General features: G+C 41.0%; 1 long non-coding RNA gene across 1 annotated transcript in view; it reads left to right on the top strand.

The window, feature by feature from the left end:
* The first annotated feature begins 12385 nt into the window (after window positions 1–12385).
* LOC133548805 (uncharacterized) overlaps window positions 12386–20113 on the top strand; it is a 38048-nt gene continuing 30320 nt past the window's right edge. The window contains exon 1 of the long non-coding RNA XR_009805977.1: window positions 12386–12558. This is a non-coding gene — a long non-coding RNA (uncharacterized LOC133548805). The remainder of the gene's footprint in view (window positions 12559–20113) is intronic.

Here is a 20113-nt window from a genome sequence, read left to right as displayed (position 1 = left end):
CCACACTCTGTGAACCCACACCAAACACATTTCGGGAGAACATCGGCTTTGTAACACATTATAAACGCAACATAAGAATTACTCACAATGCCATGCATCCATGACTTTTGGCTATATTATACACCCCGCTAGCAACACCCCCCGCCCTCCCACCCCCCCTCTCTGTGCATCGGTTGAGGTGGGCGGGGTTGGGGGCGCGTGTATAATATAGCCAAGAGTCATGGATGGATGGCAATATGGGTAATTCTTATGTTGCGTTTATAACGTGTTACAGAGCCGATGTTCTCCAGAAATGTGTTTGGTGTGGGTTCACAGAGTGTGGCTCAAATTAGTAGGAGTGTTAAAGTTGTTTATATCACAACCATCAGTGTAAAAGGTATGGCTGTTGAGCAAGTATGCATTTCAATCTCATATGAGAAGCAGCAAAATGCATGCGTCTGGCCGGCACGCAAGTAAGCATTGTGTAAAGGTGTTCCCCAACCACTGAGCCTCGGGCGCAGAATAATTTTTTATAAAAAACATTTTATTTTCCATCCATCCATCCATTTTCTACCGCTTATTCCCTTTCGGTGTCGCGGGGGGCGCTGGCGCCTATCTCAGCTACAATCGGGCGGAAGGCGGGGTACACCCTGGACAAGTCGCCACCTCATCGCAGGGCCAACACAGATAGACAACATTCACACTTACATTCACACACTAGGGCCAATTTAGTGTTGCCAATCAACCTATCCCCAGGTGCATGTCTTTGGAAGTGGGAGGAAGCCGGAGTACCCGGAGGGAACCCACGCATTCACGGGGAGAACATGCAAACTCCACACAGAAAGATCCCGAGCCTGGATTTGAACCCAGGACTGCAGGACCTTCGTATTGTGAGGCAGACGCACTAACCCCTCTGCCACCGTTTTATCACACTCAATTTTTTACTGCATGCCATTGGTAAGCGCAGGGGTGAGAAGAGGTTTTAAAATTATTATCACCTTCTTACTTTTACCGCATGCCTTGTATAAGCGCAGGAGTGAGACGAGGTTTTAAATCAATTAGCGCCCCAGCGGCTATTCAAGGAAATACGGTATATGTATACAAATACATGTATACACATATATATTGTAATTATTTTTGAGTGTTGTAACATATTGTTTTGACAACATAGACCCAAATGTTTCATCCTTAAATATTTGTAATGCAAATAAAGCCTTTGGGCAAAAAAGGCTGTTCAGCAAACTTCAAATGGTGCAACAGAAGAAAGAGAAAACTAGACAAAGTGTATTAAAATCATGATTTTAATTGAATGCGTGCATTGTAATAATGTTTTGTGAAATTTCATCAGTCTTTGTTTCGCACACATCTTTGTAATCTAGTTTGAGCTCAGAATAATTAGAATTGGTCTTTCTCCACATGTCTGCTTAGTTTGCACACCCACGTGCAATTTCGTAATTAAAATAATTTCAATTTTAGCATCGTATTTTGCGTTTAATAAGTCCAATGATGTGACGCCAATAACGATGATGTTTATTTTGAAATTCACACAACCCATTTTATATCTGGCATGCAAAGATAGAAATAATGACGTTTTTTTTTTTTTTTTTTTTGGTAAATAAATAATGAAGCCCTTCTTCCAAAGAAAAAACGCGAGGAAGGACTAACTAATTAAATTTTCCGCTTGATGTCCAAAGGCTGTGCACTGGCCCTTCCTCCATCCTGCGGTGACCCCGCTGTGTGCCACATAGCATCATGTGATAAAAGTAATAATGACAGGCTGAGGTTCCGAGAGGCACGCCTGACTCCTTCCAAGGCTCTCAGAAGCTGGTGAGATGGCAGCCAGCTATATCTGGACTCCATTTTCAATTTATTTTCTGGTCTTGCTTTATGAATTTTTAATATTGAAAGCTCCCAGCTGTAGAAAGACAAAGGGACTATCAGGACTTTAACCTCACATATTGCACTGTTTTTAACTCTGCGGAGAGAGATGACACATTAGAGCATGAAAGCTTGGATCTATTGTGGCATCATGAAGTGAGTCTAACGGCCCACTTTTATCATCTCCTTTAGTCCGACACCAAGAAGCATAGCAGATTTATTTTGTTAATTAGATTGGCAAGACAACTTTGCCCGCTCCAGCTGGCCAATTGGAGATTGCAGAGCATGAGCGCACGTGGCCACCAAAAGGTTATCAAGCCCATCAAATGAGGGGAAATTCAGCCTGGGATGGACTGGACAGTGAGAAAGGAATGAAACATAAGTAATGACGCATTGAAGTGGAACTATTCTGTTCACAAGGTTTTGGGGGTCATTGTTGCCTTTTAGACTGCTTTCACACTAATTTGAAAAAAAAAAAAAAAACTTGGTTAATCAATTCCAAAAAGTCTGACAAAAAAACTAATATGTTTTTTTCCATAAGAAAGAAATGTAAATTTAATGAATCCGTTCCAGACATAGGCGCCGATCTACATTTCTGCCAGTGGGTGCTCGGTGTGTGTGTACTAGTGTTGTCCCGATACCAATATGTTGGTACCGGTACCAAAAGTATTTTGGTACTTTCGGGTACTTTTTTAAATAAAAGGGACAACAAAAAATGTCATTATTGGCTTTATTTTAACAAAAAAATCTTAGGGTACATTAAACATATGTTTCTTTTTTTCTGTCAAGACTTGGACTATGGGATGGTTTGCTTCCCGATGCAAAGGAAAGTTGGCACGAGCAAGGCGTTAATCAAGGTATGTATTTATTTCTTTGACTAACAAACTACAAAGGAAGCAAACAAAAGGCGCACGAGGGCAGAAGTACAAAACTTGGCTATGAAACAAAAACTAGCAATATGGCATGACTATGGACAAAACAAAACCAAAACTCAATAACTGTGACATAAAAGACTTACGTGGCATGGACAGAATGTTAAAACAGGCATGGCACGGCATGAAGGAAGTTGAAGTAAAGTCGCCAGGCTGACCACTTGGCAACTACAGGTTTAAACAATACACGTGATTAGTGCAAACAGGTGTGAGACATGAGGACAAGGTGAAAACTAACGAGTTGCTATGGTAACAAAACAAAACAGGAAGTTCAAAAAAAGGAACTGATTGTCCAAAAGAACCAAACCAAACATGACCAAAACAAAACATGATCCCATAGATGTGACACTTTCTTTCTTTCTTTCTTTTAGTTTATTTCGAACATGAACACAATAACAGCATAATACATCACACAATTCCATATCATTTCTCTTTACATCATGTCCGAAAAGGAGTAGGAAGAAGCAAAACTTGTTTAATCCTACCCCTTTCCTACTTCAGAGCGTTTACGAATATATACATTCCTTTACTGACCTTTTTATAGTAAAATAACATCCATGAATGAGTAATACAACAGTATTGTAATATGTAATTAATTAAGTCAGTCATTATTAACTAGTGACATGCGGTGAACTAAACACCAGTTGAGGCATCCATAATTTTTTTATTTTTTTTACTTAAATTCATATGTGCACCTCGAGTCATTAGTGATTTAGGTTGCACATTAGAGTTACAGGGGGAAAAAAGGGAGTTATTCGCTTTCATAAAACGTTATCATAATGATATTATGATATGATAAATGGGTCCAAGGACTATTTGATAAAGTTGTTATTAAATACTTTTTGGTCCCATTTGCTTTTAACAAAATAAATCAAGTATTGTGAGTGTATATTACCTTTCTGTATTTGTATCTGAAGCAGCAATAGCTATCCTCCATGAAAACGTACTTTGTATGATCGCATTCATTTTGTCTTGAAGTCCAGTTTAGAAAAGTATTTCATCTTGGATACTGTTTATAATCCTCCATATTGGCAGAAACATTCATTTAATTCAATTTCATTCCAAAAAAATAAATAACATTTTTGCATCCGACAAAAAAAACACCCACAAACGCTGGCTTACTCTAATAAAAATGCCATGTTTGTTATAAATACAGTTAAAAAAAATAAAATAAAAAAAGACTGGCTTCCGCTGGAGAGACCTGTGTCTGCTAGCTTGAGTGCCCCCACTTCTCCCAGTGTGGCGAGTTAGAGTACTGCTGAGGCATTGAACTGCAAGTTTACAATCTATCGCCCCCTACCTTGAGGCAGAGGTACTTGCTGCCTCAAGACCTGCCTTTTCCTTGTGGCAACAAGCATGCCCCCTCGCATGCTTAATACACACTGTTTGTAGCGGTGGAGGCACCGCCTGTGTCTGCCTCACTTCTCATCTGCTGCATTGTTTTGATGAGGAAACATGGAATTTCCGTGATTTTGACCATGAAAATTATCAAAATATACAGGAACCACACCAAAATCACATGCAAAGCATAAACCAAAAGAGAAATATTAAATGTTTTGGAACATCTCATTGTTAAGCCACCTGGTGGCAGGTGAGGCACTACCTCACTTGCCTCCCCTGAAAGCACATCACTGTTATTAACATACTGAGATGAAGAATATCTTATTTTCAATAAGGTTGAAAGTATTTCTCATAATTCTTCTTCTTTGTACTTTGTAACCACTAATCATTTGAAACACCTCTTAAACTGGATCATATCAGTACAATGTTTAACTTGTTTACTTAAACATGTTTATTATTGCAATTTAGTTCTTCAATAAAATAGTCTTGTCTTTTAGTAGTAAGTAAGCAAACAAAGGCTATTAATTTAGTCTGCTGACGTATGCAGTAACATAACATATCATTAATCATTCCATTATTTCGTCAAAATTGTTAAGGACAAGTGATAGAAAATTAATAATGAATCTATTTGCTCATTTACTGTTAATATCTGCTTACTTTCTCTTTCAATTTGGGTATCAATCGGATACCAAGTAATTACAGGATCTTACATTGGTCATAATCAAAGCCATCATGTGTCCAGGGACATATTTCCTGAGTTTATAAACATCATATACATTTTAAAAAAAGGAACTATTTTGTGATGTTAAAAAATATTTATGTTATCATAGTAGTATCGACTAGATACGTTTTTGTACGTGCTTTCATTACAGTGGATGTTAGGTGTAGACCAACCAATGGCGTTTGTTTATATTGTAGCCTCCCGGAAGAGTTGGTGCTGTAAGGAATTCTGGGAATTTGTTCAGTAGTGTTTATGATGCACTGCGGTGCAAATATTCGTCCAAAATGTGTTTGTTGTTGTTGTTTAGTGTGGTTTCACTATATGACACATGTTTATGACAGTTATGGCATCGTTCATACTGCCACCCTTAGTGTGACACGTATGGCTGTTGACTAAGTACGGCCTTCATTCTCTGGTATGCAGTGTGTTCCAAATCAAAATGATATAGTAATTAGTTCATTAGTGTTCACAATATAATCTTGATTAGACTTAGTTAATTATATGCTATGTGATATGTGACTATTATATCATAAAAAACTGATAAAATCGCCACAAAAAGATCAACAAAATGACTGATTTTTCAAAAAATATAAGATTGAAAGTGGCCATCAATTCCAGGTGGGTGCTAAGTGTTGTGCATGGGTGCTCGGTCCCGAAGGACCCATGGGATCGGTCCCTATGGATTCGGACACCCAAAAATGAGAGCTGTCAAAAAGTTAACTGAAGTCATTAGACACAAATAAATCCGTATATTGTTTATGCAGATCAATTATGCAATTTATTTTGAGTGAACATGCTGCAGCACCTTAAACGCGGACGATTACCTGAAAGGCGACAAAGTGTAAAGATACGTGCGGTGACTGACTGTATGAAAAATAAATATATGTGTATTCAAGTAGAACATTTTTTTCAAAATCCTGTATGAAATTGTGACTATAAAATTCCAATTGTGTCGAAATACTCAGCTCTTGATTTAAATTACGCGAACGAGAAATAACCTGTGATTAATAATATGTTAATCCAATTTCAAAATATTATTTTGATTTAAAAAAATATGTAACATTCGACAGCACTACTAAAAATTCAAATTTAATTGACATTCTCCATGAGTTCATCATTTCAAAAAAATAAATGTTTAAGATTACTTAAACTTAATCAGTTTGTATATGTTATCCGTCAGGAGGCAAAAGGCGCTTCCGTAGCCTTTAACCTGTTTTGAAAAGGTTTTATTATCATTTTAAACAAAATCAATATCTGGCAAAAATCGGTTTGAATCGAGAATTGTGTTGAATCGGGAATCTATTCTGAAATTAATCATGATCTCAAAAATCCAAATCGAATTTGATTGTGTGTTGTTGTAAAACTCCACTTTTAACATCACTTTTACCTTTATTGACGACTTTTGTTGGCAAACACAGCGACAAGTGTAGGGGAAGGAAGGGACGGGATTCTTGTTCTGGCAAAATCCGCCACACGCATTTTTTTTTATAAATTCAATTGTGTTTCAACTTTCTTTATCAAAGTGCTGGCACTTGCAACTTAATTTGACCCCATACTGGGCTTTTTGGCATTCGCACCCAATAGAGAAAAAACACAAAAACAGAGTCACCAATGGTTGGACTTATTTTTTAAAACACTTTAGTTACGCATGGGAGTTTGTTCCGAGCTATGTTAGGCTGTACACGAACTGAGTTGTTAGACAAAAGCTTGGGCAGCTTGCTGGGGGAAATATTTGGTTGAAAATCGAATGAACATGGGACGTACAAAAACAAGATTTGACCGTACTCCACACACTTTGGTGCAGTTTACTCACGTTCACGTTGGTATTTTTGTCGTAGGGCCAAAAGCTGTGCAGTAAAGGACATAAATATTATTGTTTATCTACTGTGAACAAGACTCCTAGGTACTTGAACTCCTCCACTTGGGGCAGGGTCTCCTCCCCAACCCGGAGATGGCACTCCACCCTTTTCCGGGCGAGAACCATGGACTCGGACTTGGAGGTGCTGATTCTCATTTCGGTCGCTTCACACTCGGCTGCGAACCGATCCAGTGAGAGCTGAAGATCCCGGCCAGATGAAGCCATCAGGACTACATCATCTGCAAAAAGCAGAGACCTAATCCCACGGCCACCAAACCGGAACCCCTCAACGCCTTGGCTGCGCCTAGAAATTCTGTCCATAAAAGTTATGAACAGAATCGGTGACAAAGGACAGCCTTGGCGGAGTCCAACCCTCACTGGAAACGTGTCCGACTTACTGCCAGCAATGCGGACCAAGCTCTGGCACTGATCATACAGAGAGCGGACTACCACAATAAGACATTCCGATACCCCATACTCTCTGAGCACTCCCCACAGGACTTCCCGAGGGACACGGTCGAATGCCTTCTCCAAGTCCACAAAGCACATGTACACTGGTTGGGCAAACTCCCATGCACCCTCAAGAACCCTGCCGAGAGTATAGAGCTGGTCCACAGTTCCACGACCAGGACGAAAACCAAGTGGAGGAGTTCAAGTACCTAGGAGTCTTGTTCACGAGTGGGGGAAGAGTGGATCGTAAGATCGACAGGCGGATCGGTGCGGCGTCTTCAGTAATGTGGACGTTGTATCGATCCGTTGTGGTGAAGAAGGAGCTGAGCCGGAAGGCAAAGCTCTCAATTTACCGGTCGATCTACGTTCCCATCCTCACCTATGGTCATGAGCTTTGGGTCATGACCGAAAGGATAAGATCACGGGTACAAGCGGCCGAAATGAGTTTCCTCCGCCGGGTGGCGGGGCTCTCCCTTAGAGATAGGGTGAGAAGCTCTGTCATCCGGGAGGAGCTCAACGTAAAGCCGCTGCTCCTCCACATCGAGAGGAGCCAGATGAAGTGATTTGGGCATCTGGTCAGGATGCCACCCGAACGCCTCCCTAGGGATGTGTTTAGGGCACGTCCAGCTGGTAGGAGGCCACGGGGAAGACCCAGGACACGTTGGGAAGACTATGTCTCCCGGCTGGCCTGGGAACACCTCGGGATCCCCCGGGAAGAGCTAGACGAAGTGGCTGGAGATAGGGAAGTCTGGGCTTCCCTGCTTAGGCTGCTGCCCCCGCGACCCGACCTCGGATAAGCGGAAGATGATGGATGGATGGATGGATGGACTGTATATATACTGCAATCTTTTAGCGCACAATATGTATTACTGCATTTTCCGGACCATAGGACGCACCGGATTATAAGGAGCACTGCCGATGAATGGTCTATTTTCAATCTATTTTCTGATATAAAACGCACCAGATTATAGGGCGCATTAAAGGAGTAATTTATTTATTTATTTTTCTCGAAATTAAAAAATACTTCTTTGTGGTCTACATAACACGTAATGGTAGTTCTTTGGTCAAAATGTTGCATAGATTATTTTACAAATGATCTTCAAGCCGCTTTCTGATGGTTGCTTCAGGGTGCGCCGTTTACGTGGCTCACCTTCGGCAGCGTCTTCTCCCCGTCGCCTTTGTTGTAGCGGTGTAGCGTCCAAGGACGGGAGTGGAAGATGTGTCAAAGGATGGAGCTAACTGTTTTAATGACATTCAGACTTTATTTAAATCAACAATGTAGCAATATCTCCTCATTTGCCAGAAATGTGTCCCATGAAAAACCGTCCAACCGGAACTCTCTAATAACTTAAGTTCCCTGGGTGCATAATCTCAACTCACTACATCGGTATGGTTCAGCGCTTTCATGGCGAGTTTACTGACGTATATCAGTAAGACCCTTACACTACTTTATATTAGAAATGGCAACAGCAGAGGATGAATGTCACATAACAAGAAGATAGAGAAAAAGGAGAAGCTTATTGACTACGGTGTCACCACAAACGACAAAGGCGGACACGCACATTTTTTCAGGACTTATGCAGATCCCAAGTACGGATCAGCAGGTACCAGAAGGTAAGAAAAGTTGCTTTTGCATAATATTGCGATACAAAACGCCAAATCATACGTTTTTATGACCTACCTTATACAAACACCACAATAATAATTGTATGTTGAAGCACAGTACAATCCATCAGGCGGTGCGGCTTCATAGCTTACCAAAGTTGTAATAAAACATGTTGATAGATTTTTGAGCGCCATGTGTAATGTTCTGTAATTCTAATGGAACATATAAAATGTTGGTGTTGTTTACATGAGTCATATTGCCATCATATTGCAGTCTACACACATCTCTTGTGTGTGACTGCCATTATATCAAAGTCCACGCATTATGTTTGACTGCCATCTACTGGTCACACTTATTATTTCACCATGTACCAAATAAAATAGCTTTGAGGTCGGTAAGCAAAATCAGAATTATTCCGTACATTAGGCGCACCGGATTAAAAGGCGCACTGTCGAGTATTGAGGGGGAAAAAAACAATTTTAAGTGCACTTTATCCATCCATCCATTTTCTACCGCTTATTCCCTTTTGGGGTCGCGGGGGGCGCTGGCGCCTATCTCAGCTACAATCGGGCGGAAGGTGGGGTACACCATGGACAAGTCGCCACCTTATCGCAGGGCCAACACAGATAGACAGACAACATTCACACTCACATTCACATACTAGGGCCAATTTAATGTTGCCAATCAACCTATCCCCAGGTGCATGTGTCCGGAAAATGTGTAGTTTGTCATTACATTTGACTGTTCTTCATGTAAGTAAAAATCACATAATTTACCTATTGTGGGATTAATATATTTTCTCGGCCTACTACCACCTCAAAAATGTAACAAGACATACAGGGCTCATGTCAGCTCAAGACTTAGAAAAACTTGTACATGCCTTTATTACCAGTAGGCTGGACTATTGTAATGGTCTCCTTGCAGGTCTTCCCGAAAAAAAAACTGTCAGGCAGCTACAGCTTGTTCAGAACGCTGCTGCTAGAGTTCTAACAAAGACCAAAAAATGTGAGCACATTACACCAATTATTAAATCCTCACATTGGCTCCCTGTACATCAGAGAATTGATTTATAGGGGAACATTATCACCAGACCTATGTAAGCGTCAATATATACCTTGATGTTGCAAAAAAAAGACCATATATTTTTTTAACCGATTTCCGAACTCTAAATGGGTGACTTTTGGCGAATTAAACGCCTTTCTATTATTCGCACTCGGCGCGATGACGTCACAAAGTGACGTCACATAGGTAGTCAATCCGCCATTTTCTCAAACACATTACAAACACCAAGTCAAATCAGCTCAGTTATTTACCGATTTTCGACTGTTTTCCGTATCTTGGAGACATCATGCCTCGTCGGTGTGTTGTCGGAGGGTGTAACAACACGATAAGGGACGGATTCAAGTTGACTTACGTGGAGTGTGCGTCGATTAGCACGACATGCTAATCGATGCTAACATGCTATTTAGGCTAGCTGTATGTACATACAAATTTAATGCCACAAATTTAATGTACACCCACATTTAATGCCAAACAAACTCTTACCAATCGACGGATTTAAGTTGCTCCAGTGTCACAAGATGCGAAAGTACCGATCGTTTGGTCTGCACATTTTACCGGCGATGCTAAGGCAGACATGGCACAAAGATGTATGGATATCCTGCGACACTCAATCGTTGGTTAGAAGGCGATCGCCAAATAGCGTCAATAGCTATTCGCTCAATACCTTCATTTTCTTCTTCAATTTCGTTTTCCCTATCTGCCTCCATACTCCAACCATCTGTTTCAATACATGCGTAATCTGTTGAATCGCTTAAACCACTGAAATCCGAGTCTGAATCCGAGCTAATGTCGTTAAATCTTGCTGTGCTATCCGCCATGTTGGCATCACTGGATGACGTCACAGGAAAATGGACGGTGCCTTCACAGATAGCGAAAATCAGGCACTTTAAAGCTTTTTTTCGGGATATTCCATGATGGGTAGAATTTTGAAAAAAACTTTGAAAGAAAAAATAAGCCACTGGGAACTGATTTTTATTGGTTTTAACCCTTCTGAAATTGTGATAATGTTCCCCTTTACAAATCCTCCTGCTCACATACGGTGAGCAGGAGACCCTACATGGTCTAGGGCCGAAGTATATCACTGATATGCTCCCACTATATAAACCCTCTGGATCATTAAGATCTTCTGAGTCCAATCTGTTAGCAGTTCCCAGAGTTAACTCAAACCAAGGAGAGCATCATTCAGTCACTATGCAACAAATAGTTAGAATAAACTTCCTGAAGATGTCATACTTTCCCCAACTCTGACTACTTTTAAAACTAGACTGAAAACTTTTATGTTCACCTTAGCTTTTATAGCTACCGTATTTCCTTGAATTGCCGCAGGGCATATAGTATACGCCTGCCTTGAATTACTGCTGGGTGAAACTCGCTTCCCAAAATAATTAGGTATTACCGTCTGGTCAAACTCGTGACGTCACGAGTGACACTTCCCCTGTCATCATTTTTGAAATGGAGGAGGCTGATTTCAATACCGGTAATTTGAAATTGCATAAAGGGAAGAAGATTAAGAGCTATTCAGTAGGATTTAAGGTCCAAGCTTACATCACACTCGGAGTGAGAAGAGGTTTTAAAATAATTAGCGCATGCTTACTTTTACCGCATGCCTTTGGTAAGGGCATGAGTGAGAAGAGGTTTTAAATTAATTAGCGCCCCGGCGGCAATTCAAGGAAATACGGTAAATCTTTTAATCTTTTAACTTTTAACATCCATCCATCCATCCATTTTCTACCGCTTATTCCCTTTCGGGGTCGCGGGGGGCGCTGGCGCCAATCTCAGGTACAATCGGGCGGAAGGCAGGGTACACCCTGGACAAGTCGCCACCTCATCGCAGGGCCAACACAGATAGACAGACAACATTCACACTCACATTCACACACTAGTGCATGTCTTTGGAAGTGGGAGGAAGCCGGAGTACATCCGCACTGTTTTTATTTTTATTGTCTGCATTTTAATTTTGCTTTTATTTTCTTTCATTTCACTTTGTTGTCTGTGAAGCACTTTGAGTCTGCATTGTGTATGAAAAAGTGCTATACAAATAAAGTTGCCTTGCCTATAAAGGACTTGATTTGTGAGTAATCGTGACATAATACGTGAAGTAAATGTGAACGTTCCCACAACCAAAATTAGTTGATCATATAGGTAATTTTTTTTATATTTTGCTATATTTACTACCCAATATTTCACAAAAAGCTTCCAAAATATGCTTATAAAAAGTGCCTTTGTCACACACCAACAGGAAGGCATTTTCTCTCACATAGTCACAACCCATGCATGCATTTTGCTCTCTTTTTAACGCTGATCCATCTCTTTGGTTGGTGGAGCGTTCACATTTGCACTCTCCTGAACCAAACTGTACTATAGTTCACTTGCAACAAACCGAGACACTTGACCCTATTATGAGAGAAAAATCCAACCAAACCAGACAAGTGTGAACGCAACGTTAAGCAACTTTGCTTCGTATGCGGTGTTTGACAAGAGCAGACGTGTACAACACTTTTTAAAAAGTGGCAACCTATTAGCTGCAAATGCACAGTGTGGAATAATCACCTTGTAAAAAAAAAAAACATAGGGCATCATCCGTGTCCATCTTGGCAGTCAGGGAGGCAACAGTCAGCCATACATACATTTAGTCTGGGAGCAGTAATGGCCTCCCTCAGGAATCCCGGTAGCAGCGGCATGGGCCAGAGAGGAGCTCCTGGGGGAAATCAGAAGAGCTGCAAGCATTCAGGTCAGCTTGTTCGCCTTCCCCCCCAACCCTCCCTCCCGCGCATGTTACATCTCCATTTCCCGCTCCCGCCTCTAAACTGATTTATACACTTGTGTTATGCATTGAGAGAACATTTCAGAGGCACAACTGGCTTTCTGTTGAATGAGTGAAATATGGTGTGCCTGAAAGGATTGATGACGTTTAAAGGAGTGCGGGTAGGCTTTTTCTTTTTTTTTTGGAAGAGAGTGTGTGATTGAGGGGGTAATTTGTCACTTTTGCATGTGGGGAAAATGTCCAAGTCAGATATCTAGTCTAATCTCGGGCTGCAACATTTAATCCATTCTTTTGATTTGGGGGAAAAGCTCTGATTGGTATTCTGCATCGGTTAAAGGGGAACATTATCACAATTTCAGAAGGGTTAAAACCAATAAAAATCAGTTCCCAGTGGTTTATTTTATTTTTTGAAGTTTTTTTCAAAATTTTACCCATCATGGAATATCCCGAAAAAAAGGCTTTAAAGTGCCTGATTTTCGCTATGTAAATGCACCCGTCCATTTTCCTGTGACGTCACCTAGTGACGCCAATACAAACAAGCAAGATATAGCGACATTAGCTCGGATTCAGACTCGGATTTCAGCGGCTTAAGCGATTCAACAGATTACGCATGTATTGAAACAGATGGTTGGAGTGTGGAGGGGGGTTCCCGAAAACGAAATTAAAGAAGAAACAGAAACTTTTGAGCCATATCACGACAGACGGCGGCACGGGAGGAAGCGCGGACGAATTCGGCGATCGCCTTCTAACCAACGATTGGTATGTGTTTGTTTGGCATTAAATGTTGGTGGAGGGAAAGGCTGGATGCAAATACAGCTACAAATGAGGCAGAATGATGCAATATGTACATACAGCTAGCCTTAGTAGAACATTAGCATCAATTAGCTTGCAGTCATGCAGTGACCAAATATGTCTGATTAGCACACTCCACATAAGTAAATAACATCAACAGAATTCACCTTTGTGATTTCGTTGACTTTATCGTTGGAAATGCATCTGCTTTGAGTGTCGCAGGATATCCACACATTTTTGCCATCTCTGTGCCATCTCTGTTGTAGCATAGCTGTCGTCGTTACAGTGTGCAGAACAAAACGAAATTGAAGAAGAAACTGAAGCTATTGAGCAAATAGTTATTGAAGCTATTCGGCGATCACCTTCTAACCAACGATTGTATCTTTTGACCACTGGAGCAACTTAAATTAGTCGATCGGTAAGTGTTTGTTTGGCATTAAATGTGGGTGAAGGGAAAGGCTGGATGCAAAAATAGCTACAAATATACATACAGCTAGCATAAATAGCATGTTAGTATCGATTAGCTGGCAGTCATGCCGCGACCAAATATGTCTTATTAGCACATAAGTCAATAACATCAACAAAACTCACCTTTGTGATTTCGTTGACTTTATCGTTGGAAATGCATCTGCTTTGAGTGTCGCAGGATATCCACACATTCTTGCCATTTCTGCCATGTTAGCATCGATTAGCATGCCGTGCTAATCGATGCACACTCCACGTAAGACAATTTGAATCCGTCCCTGTTCGTGTTGTTACACCCTCCGACAACACACCAACGACGCATGATGTCTCCAAGGTACGGAAAACAGTCGAAAAAACTAAAAATAACAGAGCTGATTTGACCAACCATTCCGTCCTTTTACTTTTGTCAAGGATAAACTACTGAAACACTTCCTAGGCAGAAATTATTTGCCACTTTCCTAGAAGCATCAAGTTTTTGAAGAAAAAAATTGCGCCTAAAAGCTCATTTGTAGCTAATTATTAGCACAACACCAGACGTTTGACTCAGTGACATCTCAACACATCCGGAGTGTGTCCTTTGCATACGGCAACGTTGACGTTTTCCTGGCGTTAATAAAACCAACCCATTATAAACACAAATTAATTTCAAAGACAGATTTCGGGTGGGGACGCGTGTCCAAGACAGAGATAAGAGACACAAAGAGTCATCATTTTATGCAAAGCGCTTCTGTTGGCGAACAAACTTAATTAAGTACACATTGAGAAAAGATTACATTTGAGTAAAGCTTTATTTCTAACTGAACGTTAGACCACCCTCCAACTAGTAAGGCAGTAAGGCTTTTTAAAGATGTTACCATTTATTACCAGTAGCTTTTTTTTAATCCAACAGTCATAATTCTTTTGACTGCCTGGAATAGATGTTGTATTAATTGGATCTTGGAGTATATACAACAAAATAAGAGTACATTAATTAGCTGCAAACAGCAGGGGCACTGTTGATTAAGTCCAAAAAAGTTCAGCGTCGGTCCAGACCCCAGGATGCAGAGACTGGAATCGGTGTGCAGGTAAACACTTTTAAATGTCAAGGCGCATGTGCAATCCCGCGTGTCATCTGCTGCAAGCGCAGCCGGCAGCTCCGCTAGAAACGCACCGGGACACGCCCCTGCTTGCTCTTCCTGCATCGCGGCCCCGCGCTTGTATGGCTGCGGGCAATCATCAATCGGCGCATCTGGAGCTAATAGGGGACGACGGCATACGGACCAGCTGACCCAAAGATCCAGTGCCAAACTCCACAAGTAAAGATCCCAAGCCCGGTGTCAAGCCAAATTTGGGCCCAGCCAAAATAAGTGCCAAGGGGGGGTGTGCGCATGCGCGCACCTGCGCAGTCAACAGGTGCGCCGGGCAGTTTTTTGGCTGGGCGGCGTCATTGTCAAACCAACGTGTGTGTAGCGAGCGAGAGACTGTCCACTATTTTTAAAAGCTTAACTCACCAAAATTAAAACTACTGGTTTTATTTGTTTCATCCTGCTGTTTCTCCATATTTAATAGCCTAAGACAATATATATCACAGTAACTTTGGTATGATACGGTTTTTCTTTTAGCTAACAATATCAGCAAATCCACAGGGGCAATTATTTCGCAAGCCGTCCCATACACACTTTATACAATAGGGTGGGCATATATTTCACTCTTAAGGCGCTAAATATATGCCCCGACACGCTTTGGGCACTTATTTTTGCAGCGAGCACTTATTTGGCTTGACACCGGGATTGAACCCAGGACTACTCAGGACCTTCGTAATGTGAGGTAGACGCACTAACCACTCTTCCACCGTGAAGCTGGCTTGGAATCACGTCACATTTCCCCCACTAGTTGTTGCTAGGCAGAGTTCAATGAGTGCAGAGATTTATTAATAATAAGTAATAATGATAATAATAATAGTAACAAAAGATAACTAACAACATTCCTTCATATGTTTAAAACCGATGGGGCACTGCATATGTTGGCCTTAAAGAAAAACTACACTTTTGGGGGGAATTTTGCCATCATTTTTAATCCCTATGTGGGAAAAAACACACACATTTCTCTATTCTGTGCGTTCTAAAAAAAAAAAAAACAGCTTGTACAAGGCGGCTAACAATGCAGGTACAACAAGTCTCCATTTACATGCTGTGACCTGCATAATAACCTGTCAGAACGTGGGCTGTGATGGTTGTTTTCCTGGAAGGCAAAGGAAAGTTGGCGCGGGCAAGGTGTGGAGGTAAACCCATGTTTTATTTTAAGACTAGCAAACTACAAAAAAGGAAGCAAACAAAAGGCGCGCACAGTGGCGGAGAACAAATGTGACTAATGAAAACAAAAACTAGCAAAAAGGCAGAACTATGGACAAAAAGCAAAACTCGATAACTTCATCCATCCATCCATTTCAACCGCTTATTCCCTTTGGGGTCACGAGGGGCGCTCGTGCCTATCTCAGCTACAATCGGGCGGAAGGCGGGTACACCCTGGACAAGTCGCCAACTCATCGCAGGGCCAACACAAATAGACAGACAACATTCACATTCACATTCACACACTAGGGCCAATTTAGTGTTGCCAATCAACCTATCCCCAGGTGCGTGTCTTTGTGCTGTGACCTGCATAATAACCTGTCAGAACGTGGGCTGTGATGGTTGTTTTTCCGGAAGGCAAAGGAAAGTTGGCATGGGCAAGGCGTGAAGGTAAAGACATATTTTATTTCAAGACTAACAAACTACAAGAAAAGAAGCAAAAAAAAGGCGCGCACAATGGTGGAGAACAAAAAAAAAACTAGCACAAAGGCAGAACTGTGGACAAAAAAGCAAAACTTGATAACTGTGACATAAAAACCAAAAACTTACGTGGCATGGGCAGGAGGGAAACTATGGACAGTATGAGTGACAGGCTGACAGGCATGGCATGGCATGAAGTAGAGGTAAAGTCGCCAGACTGACTCCCTGGCAACTTTTGGTTTAAATAATAGACATGATAAGTGAATCAGAATCAGAATCAGAATCAGACATACTTTATTAATCCCCGAGGGGAAATTAAAATTTTCAGCACAATCCCTTTCAAGATCAGACTAACATTACAAGGAGATAGAACAGGATCGCTGACGGGTCTGTCAACTCCCGGCGCCCCTTACAAAAAAGGTGAGATACAGGTAAACAAGTGGGGGTAATGGGAGAAAAAAAAAAATTAAAATAAAATAAAATAAAAAAATCGGTCTAAGCCTGGGCCCCTGGAAGAAGAGGGGGTCCAGACTGAGGCCACAGGAAAAAAACAACTCATAGCCATAGTACACATCCCTCTTACATGTGTGTAAGAGGGAAACATCAAACATCAAAGAACACTAAGGACATGAAAAAAACAGGTGTGCGAGTGCAAAATGTGAGACAGGTGCGTGACATGAGGACAGGTGAAAACTAATGGGTTGCTATGGTGACAAAAACAAACAAAAGTGCACAAAGGGTCCAAAAACAAAACCGAACATGACTAAAACAAAACATGATCACACACACATGACATAACCAATCTATAGCAACATTGTTACTGTCAGAACTAACACAGAGGAACATTTTTTTTGGCGTAGTGACACATGGTCTTGCTCACACTGCTCATCCGACCACTTGCAAGTTCTATGGCCAGCTACTCGCTAACTTCAGCAGCTAATAACGTTAATGTGACCAGCCATAAAATAAAAAAGGGGGTTGGACTTTTGTAAAAGTTAATGCTAGTTAATAAATGATGCATCTCACCTGTACAGTAGAAGGTTGTGGCACCGAAACAGGAAGATGGTCACCTTTTAAAACCCACAATCTTCTAACTTGATACTAAATGGCAGGGGTGTCAAACGTACGGCCAGGTTTTATCCAATGAGTTGACTGACGAAAATGATCACATCCTTTATTTAGAAAGTATAAACAACGACAAATAAAGATAGAATACCATTAACCGCAACATGCAAGTGTAAAAAAACAGCCAACAACACTATGATTTGTACATTTTCAGAATGTGCTTGTTTTATTTTTAAACAAAGAAAACAATCTGAAGTTGTCTTAATTTTTAAGTTATCGTGCCATGATTTTACCAGTCTGGCCCACTTGGAAGTAGATGTAATCTAAAAATTAGTTTGAAAACCCTGCTGTATGGCTGTCAACAAATGGAACAACGCATGAGACCAGAAAACATTGCTTGGAAGCATTTTTTATCTGAGGACTGAGGAATATTCTGATTTTATCGGTTCAAAGAGAGCTAAAGTGCTGAAAGATACAACCATGACTGTTTAATATTCTTTTTTAAAACGCTTAGCAATAGTGCTACATAAGGCTCCAATGATCTCATATAGTCTGCCATTAGTGGTAGCAAACACAGAAAGTGCTCTCTCCGCGGTTGTTATTGACTTTGATTGATTGATTGATTGAAACTTTTATTAGTAGATTGCACAGTTCAGTACATATTCCGTACAATTGACTATCAGCATAATACAGTCATCACACAGGTTAATCATCACAGTATATACATTGAATTACTTAAATTATTTACAATCTTGGGGGTGGAATGAGGAGGGTTTGGTTAATATCAGCACTTTAGTCATCAACAATTACATCATCAGAGAAATGGACATTGAAACAGTGTAGGTCTTACTTAGTAGGATATGTACAGCCAGTGAGTTCAGATAGCATAGGAGCAAGTATATACATTAGAAATACATTTGATTGGTTATTTACAATCCGGGGAAATGGGATGTGAAGGGAGGAGGGTGTTAGTAAAGGGTTGAAGTTGCCTGAAGGTGTTGTTTTAGAGCGGTTTTGAAGGAGGATAGAGATGCACTTACTTTTACACCTGTTGGGAGTGCATTCCACATTGATGTGGCATAGAAAGAGAATGAGTTAAGACCTTTGTTAGATCAGAATATGGGTTTAACGTGGTTTGTGGAGCTCCCCCTGGTGTTGTGGTTATGGCGGTCATTTACGTTAAGGAAGTAGTTTGACATGTACTTCGGTATCAGGGAGGTGTAGCAGATTTTGACGGGTGTTGCCATGTAATTGGTGAAAAAAAATTCCGGCCAGGAAAGAAGCTTTATAAGTCATCATGCATGTGCCTGCTACTGCATTAAATATACAGTACAGACCAAAAGCAATAAGCACACCTGTGAAGTGAAAACCATTTCAGGTGACTACCTCTTGCAGCTCATCCAGAGAATGCCAAGTGTGCAAAGCAGTAGCCAGAGCAAAGGGTGGCTTTTTTGAAGAAACTACAGTATATAACCTGTTTTCAGTTATTTCACCTTTGTTTGTTAAGTACGTAACTCCACTTTGTCACACCTATGGATCATGTTTTGTTTTGGTCATGTTCGGTTTACTTTTTTGGACATTTAGTTCTGTTTTGCATTTCCTTGTTTGTCTTGTTACCATGCCAACTCATTACTTTTCATCTGTCATGTCTGATCATACTACCCTGAGCATCTCCCAATCTTGTTTGTTCTCAAAGCTAAGCAGTGTCTGGCCTGGTTGGTACTTTGATGGAGACTACCTAGGAGTACCAGGTGTTTTTGACCTTTGGACTCTTTAACTTCTTTTTTTTTTCACTCCCTGTTTTGTCACCATGACGACCAATCAGTTCACCTGTCTTGTCTCACACCTGTTTGCACTTATCATGTTCATTATTTTAGCCACAGTTACCAGGTAGTCAGTCTGGCAACGTCACCTCCTGCACCCATGATATCCATGCTGCTTTTCTCATACCCTTGTCACAGTAAGTTTTCTTGTTATTTATGCCACAGTGCAAGTTTTTGCTTCATGTTTATAGTTAATTGCCTTTGTGCTAGTCTTTTGTTTCATAGCCCAGTTTTTTGTACCGCCATTGTGCGCGTTTTTTGTTGGTTCCTGTTTTTAGTTTCAGTGTTAAAATAAAGATCTCTTTACCTTCACGCCGTTTCCACTCCATTCGCTTTGCACCTCGGGAAAACAACCCAAGACTAAGTCCAAGCTTGACACACATGTCTTTATTCATAGTTGTGATGCCTTCAGTGACAATCTTATTCAATCAAAGTTTATTTATATAGCCCTAAATCACAAGTGTCTCTAAAGGCTGCACAAGCCACAACGACATCCTCGGCTCAAATCCCACATCAAGGCAAGGAAAAACTCAACCCAATGGGACAATTACAAACCTTGGAGGACCGCAGATGTGCCTCCTCCCCCTACCCTAAGGCGACCGGTCCAAAGGATGTGGATAGAATCTA

Source organism: Nerophis ophidion, linkage group LG03, assembly GCF_033978795.1.
Source record: "Nerophis ophidion isolate RoL-2023_Sa linkage group LG03, RoL_Noph_v1.0, whole genome shotgun sequence".
Taxonomy (NCBI): domain Eukaryota; kingdom Metazoa; phylum Chordata; class Actinopteri; order Syngnathiformes; family Syngnathidae; genus Nerophis; species Nerophis ophidion.
The sequence above is the reverse complement of the archived record's forward strand: the minus strand, read 5'-3'. Positions and strand labels throughout refer to the sequence as shown.